Here is a 6,041-nt window from a genome sequence, read left to right as displayed (position 1 = left end):
CCTCTTTTAGATCTTGCAAGAATTTCCTCACCTCCTGGAACTCGTCAACTTCTTTCTCCTTTCTCTTTAGCAGTTCATTGTCTCTCTTCTCTTCCATCTCTGTTAGCTTCGCCATTATGAATGTTCTAAATTCTTTATCAGACATTTCCATGATTTGCATTGAACTGCTTGTGGATGAAGAGGAGTTATTCTTTTCCCTTGGAGGAGAGGTATTTTCTTGCTTTCCCATATTTCTTGTGGTCCTGCGGTGATTTCTTGTCATCTGATGTGTGGTGTTTTTCTTTCGAATTCTTGAAGTTCAATCTCTGAGTGTTCAGGAGCAAGCAGACAGAGGTGATCTGGAATGTCTTTGCCGTTCTGCTGTGATCACTGGTGCAGCAGATTCAGTAGATGTTGAGGAATATGTTAACCCTAATAGTATTTCAATGTTTAGCTACAGTGCCCTTAGATCCATCTAGAAACACACTGAATGGATATTGAAGAGTGGAGAGAAAGGAAAAAAGAAAATGAAAGAGAGAGAGAGAAACAATGACAAAGAAAGAGAAAAAAAGACAACCCCCCCAAAAATTGTAATTATTGTTTTTCTTAAAAAATAACAACAATAATAACAAAAAAAGTTTTAAAAACCCCAAAAATAGAAAACCACGTGGCATGCTAGCAGGAGCCATGAGGAATCCTCTTCTGAAGGCCTCAACTCTCCTGCCACACTAGCTTTGTTTGATGGAGGCTGAATTATCGGTAGAAAATCTTCACTTTTCCTGTCCCCTACAATGACTAGTTAGCAGGAGCCATGAGGAATCCTCTCAGTCTGTGTCTCTTGATCAGAGAATTTAATCCATTAACATTCAATGTTATTATTGACGTTTCCAGACTTGTCCTTACCATTATGTTGGCTATATACTTGGTTGTTTTTGTTCTCTAACTGCTCTCTGTCTGTATTTAGTTTTCTTGGTATAGTATTCCTTTCAAATTTCTTGAAGTGCTGGTGTTGGTAAATTCTTTTACCTTTTGTTTATCTGAGAACTCTTTTTCTTCTTTTCCTATATGAAAGATAATCTTGCCAGGTATAGTATTCTTGGTTGAAATTGTTTTTCATTTAACACTTTGAATATGTTTCCCCATTCCTTCCTTGCTTGCATTGTATTTGATGAGAGGTCCAAAGTTAGCCTGATGGGATAGCCTTTGTAAGTGTTGGGTAGTTTCTCTTTTGCCAATCTTCATATCTTGTCTTTGTGTTTTTGGACAATCTAGCTATGATGTGCCGTGGAGAGGATCTTCTTGGATTGCTTCTAGTTTTGGTTCCTTGTATTTCTTGGGTCTGGATGTTTGAATACCTCTCTAAACTTGGAAAGTTTTCTCCAGAAATTTATGGAATAGATTATAAATGCCCTTATTAGTTTCCTCACCTTCTGGAATACCAATTATTCAGATGTTTGGGTGTTTCATGGTATCTAATATTTCTCTTATAGTATCTCAGTTTCCTTGGCTGCTTTCTCAGTATTTTTGATAAATTTTTCTAGGTCATTGGTTTTGCCTTCCGCTTTCAAGATTCGATGTTCTGCATGGTCTAACCTGATTTTAATACTTTCGAGGGAAGTTTTCATTTCTTGTATTACAGCTTTCATGTCACCCAGTTCCATTTGATTCTTTTTTTATGGTGTCCAATTATTTCATATCGTGGAAGAACTTTCTCATCTCTTGAAGCACAATGTCTCTTTTCTCTTGCATCTAATGGTGTTCATTACCATGAATGTTCTTTATTCTTTTTCTGACATTTCTTTAATATTCTCTAATATTTCCCTACTTGGAGATGAGTTAGAGTGGTTCCTTGTGGGTAATGTATTACTTGATTCTCTCATCCTTGAGACTCTTTTATGGTTTTCAGTCATTGATACTATTTTCAAGTTTGGCTAATTTGTTGGAGAAGGATTAAGTGTTAACTCGTGTGTTTCCCTAACTGTGAAATAATTTGGTGCTGTTTTCTCCTTTCTACTGTGTCCTCCAGTGTAGAAATCACAGGAAGAGTTTTGAAATCAGATTAATGAAGGAGAGTTTCTCTCTTTTTACAGTACAAGGAGGTGCAAAGAATTCTTCAAAACTCCCAATATTCAAATGTTTAGTTACTATGTACCTCATCTTCTCTAAGTAGTGGGTTCAATACTCAAATAGGAAAGTAAAGAAAAAGAAAAAGACAGTAGGAAACAGCAATAGGAAGAAAAAAGTAGGAAACAGCAATAGGAAGAAAAAAAAACAAATAAATAAGACAAAAAAGAAAGCAGAGGTGGGAAGAAAAAGTGAAGATATAGGAGAAAGAGAGAAAAGATCCAGGTAAATCAAATCTGCAATAAAGCAAGCAGTATAACAGTAGACATAGTAGAAATACAAAACATCACAAGAGGATACTATGAACAACTATATGCCAAGAAACAAGGCAATCTGGATGAGATTGACAAATTCCTGGACACATATAATCTACCAAGATTGAGCCAGGAGGATATAGAAAATCTGAATAGGCTCATAACTAGCCAGGAGATTGAATCAGTAATAACCTCCCAACAAAGAAAAGCCCTGATCCTGATGGCTTCACCTCTGAATTCTACAAAACTTTAAAAGAAGAGTTAACTCCCATTATGCTCAAGTTATTTCTAAAGATCCAAAAGAGTGAATCTCTCCCAAATACATTCTTTGAAGCATCCTTCATCCTTATACTTAAAACAGATAAGGAAAGGAAAAGGAAGGAAAACTATAGAAGGATATCTCTGATGAATATAGATTTTTGAGAAGATACTAGCAAATTGTATCCAAGAACTAATAAAAAACGGTTTACATTACGGTTAGGTAGGCTTTATTTCAGGAATGCAAGATTGGTTAAACATATGCAAAACCATAAATGTAATATACCATATTAAAGAAAGAAAGATAAAAACCATATGATCATATAAAAAGGAATTTAATTTACAATTGCCACAAAAAGTATAAGATACCTAGGAATAAATGTAACCAAAGAAGTTAAAACACTCCACAAGCAAAACTATGAGAAGCTAAAAAACTAAATTTAAAATGACACAAAAAAGTGGAAGGACATCCCATGTTCCTGGATTGGAAGAACTAATATAATCAAAATGGCAATTCTACCCAAATAAATATAGGTATTTAATGCAATGCCAATCAAAATACCAGACACGTTCTTCACAGGTCTAGGAAAAACAATCATACAATTTGTCTGGAATCATAAAAGACCTCTTACTGCCAAAGCAATTCTGCACAAGAAGACAGGAGTGGGCAGCATCTCACTCCCAGACCCAAAAATGTACTACAAAACTGTGGTAATCAAAACAGCATGGTACTGGCCCGGCGTGAGTTTTAAGCCACCGGGTCCGGGACACGAACCGCGGTCGACTACGTGGGAGTCCAGCGACATAGCCATTACGCTAACTGCTGGTTCCCAGCCAACTGATTTTTGACAAAAGCACCAGTCAATCCAGTGGCGAAAGAAAATCTCTTGTAAATGGTACTGGAAAAGTTGGGTATCCACCTGCAGAAAAATTAAACTGGATTCCTATCTCTCACTGCTTACAAAAATAAACTCAAGGTGGATAAAAGATCTAAACCTAAGACTTCAAACTATAAAACTGCTCCTGGAAAAAACTGAAAATTCTAGGATACATTGGGTTAGGCAAAGACTTTTAAAATAAGACCCCAAAATCTCAGTCAATAATCCCCACAATAGACAGGTGGAATTACATCAGACCAAGAAGTGTCTGCATGGCAAAAGACACAGTAATTAGTGTGAATCAATAGCCCTCAGAATGGAAAAATATTTTTGTAAACTATGCATCAGATAAAGGGCTGATAACCATAATACACAAGGAACTCAAGCAGCTGTCCTGAAAAAAAGATGATCAACCTTATTAAAAGATGGGAGAATGACTTGAAAAAAAACATTCTCTAAGGATGACATACAAATAGTCAAAAGGCATATGAAAAAATTCTCAATATCTCTGATTGTAAGGGAAATGCATATCAAAACAACAATGAGGTACATCTACCCTCAGTCAGAATGACTAAGGTTTAAAAAAAAATGGTAAGTGCTTGGAGGGGGGTGTGGTGAAAGAGGAACTCTCTTACACTGCTGATGAGAATGTAAACTTTTCCAGCCACTGTGGAGAACAATTTGGAGATTCCTCAAAAATCTACAAATAGAACTACCGTATGATCCAGCAATCCCACTCATTGGTATCTACCCAAAGGACAGGAAAATTCTTAATCAGAAAAATGCTTGCACATCGATATTTATTGTGACATTATTCAGAATTGCTAAGACATAAAACTGACCCAAATGCCCTTGAACAGATGAATGGATTGAAAAACTGTGGCACACATACTCCACATACTCTATGGAATACTACTCAGCCATAAAAAACAAGACCCTGTCTTTTGACAGAAAGTGGATGAATAGGGAAGATTTACTGCTGAGTGAAGCAAGCCAGGCTATGAAGGAGAGATATTGTATATGTCCACTTAATAAATACTGAATGTCTGCACTCTATGACGTGTAGTTTCAACTGGACTGGTCTGAGAAGTATTTCATGTTGGGTAAAATCTTTTTACAATCAAAATAATAAATAGTGATTGAATGTTTAAAAATAATTGGAATAAAAATAATAATAATCTGGAAAAAATAATGAAAAGCTATTGGATGATGATAATAGGGATTTTAATCTATTTTTATTGACTGGTATGTATGGTCTTCCTTCTGGAAAAAGAAATGTAATGCACTGTAAATTTATGTGTGATTCAATGTAATATAAACAAGATTATGATAATAATAAATAAATTTTAAAATATATAAAAACACAGTAAATGATTGTGAATACTAGATATAGTGTGGGAAGAGGGTGGGTGAAGGAGTAGAGTCTGAGGAAGGACATTAAGCGGAATAGTAGACTGGCATAGCATTAATGGGACAGAGAAATGGGTTATTATCTATTGAAGATAACTATAGTATTATCAACTGGACTGGGGAGAAATGTACACATGTTGGATTATTCACTTTGCAAGCTGAATAATGTGATTGAATGTATAAAAGAACTTGAAATAAAATTTTAAAAAGTGAAGAAATAGGAAGAAAAAGAAGAAAATAACTAGAATAAAAGGAAGATTAAAAAAAGTCACAGAAAATAAAAAATGGATTAAAAAAAAGAAAACCACGTGGCACACAAGTGCAAGGTACAAGACAGCAGAAATTGACTTGCGTGGATGGATTCTGACCCAAGTGAAGAAATAGGAAGAAAAAGAAGAAAATAACTAGAATAAAAGGAAGATTAAAAAAAGTCACAGAAAATAAAAAATGGATTAAAAAAAAGAAAACCACGTGGCACACAAGTGCAAGGTACAAGACAGCAGAAATTGACTTGCGTGGATGGATTCTGACCCAGGTGAGAGGAAGAGAGAGAAATTAGCAACTTAAAAGCACAAGGAAGGGGACAGAAAAGGTTTTTTTTTTTTTTTTTAAAAGCTTTTTTTTTTTTTTTTTTTCTCTTAAAAAAGAGAAAACAAAAATTGGAAGGGACAGCAAAGAGCCAGAGGGAGATGCAGATCTTTTTCTACCTGGCTAGCACTGGGCCCTGTGTGTGTTTGTGCGTGGGGTGGTTGGCCTAGCTGGGGGAGCTTCCCAGCTGTGAAGCTGGACCCAGAAGGTACAGGACAGCAGAGATGAACCTGCCTGGATGGATTCTGACTTGGCTAGCATTGGGCTCTGTGGGGTAGGGGGTGGCCTAGCTGGGGTAGCTTTACAGCTGTGAAATTGGACCCAGAAGGTACAGGAAAGCAGAGCTCCCATGACCTTTTTAAAGACCTCTTGTATATAACTTATTTTTAAAGTAAAAGACAATATAAAAAGCAGCCACTTCTTTGCATAAGGCTTTGTACTCCTTGGTGGCAACTGTTTGTTTTCTTCTGAATGTCTCCTCTCTCCTGGGCTGACATTGTGTGCTCTCCTGCTAGTGCAGGTGCCTTGAATGTCTCCCCTCTTCCAAGCT

The sequence above is a fragment of the Tupaia chinensis genome, unplaced genomic scaffold, assembly GCF_000334495.1.
Source record: "Tupaia chinensis unplaced genomic scaffold, TupChi_1.0 Scaffold143817_1, whole genome shotgun sequence".
In the NCBI taxonomy this organism is placed as follows: Eukaryota; Metazoa; Chordata; class Mammalia; order Scandentia; family Tupaiidae; genus Tupaia; species Tupaia belangeri.
The sequence above is the reverse complement of the archived record's forward strand: the minus strand, read 5'-3'. Positions refer to the sequence as shown.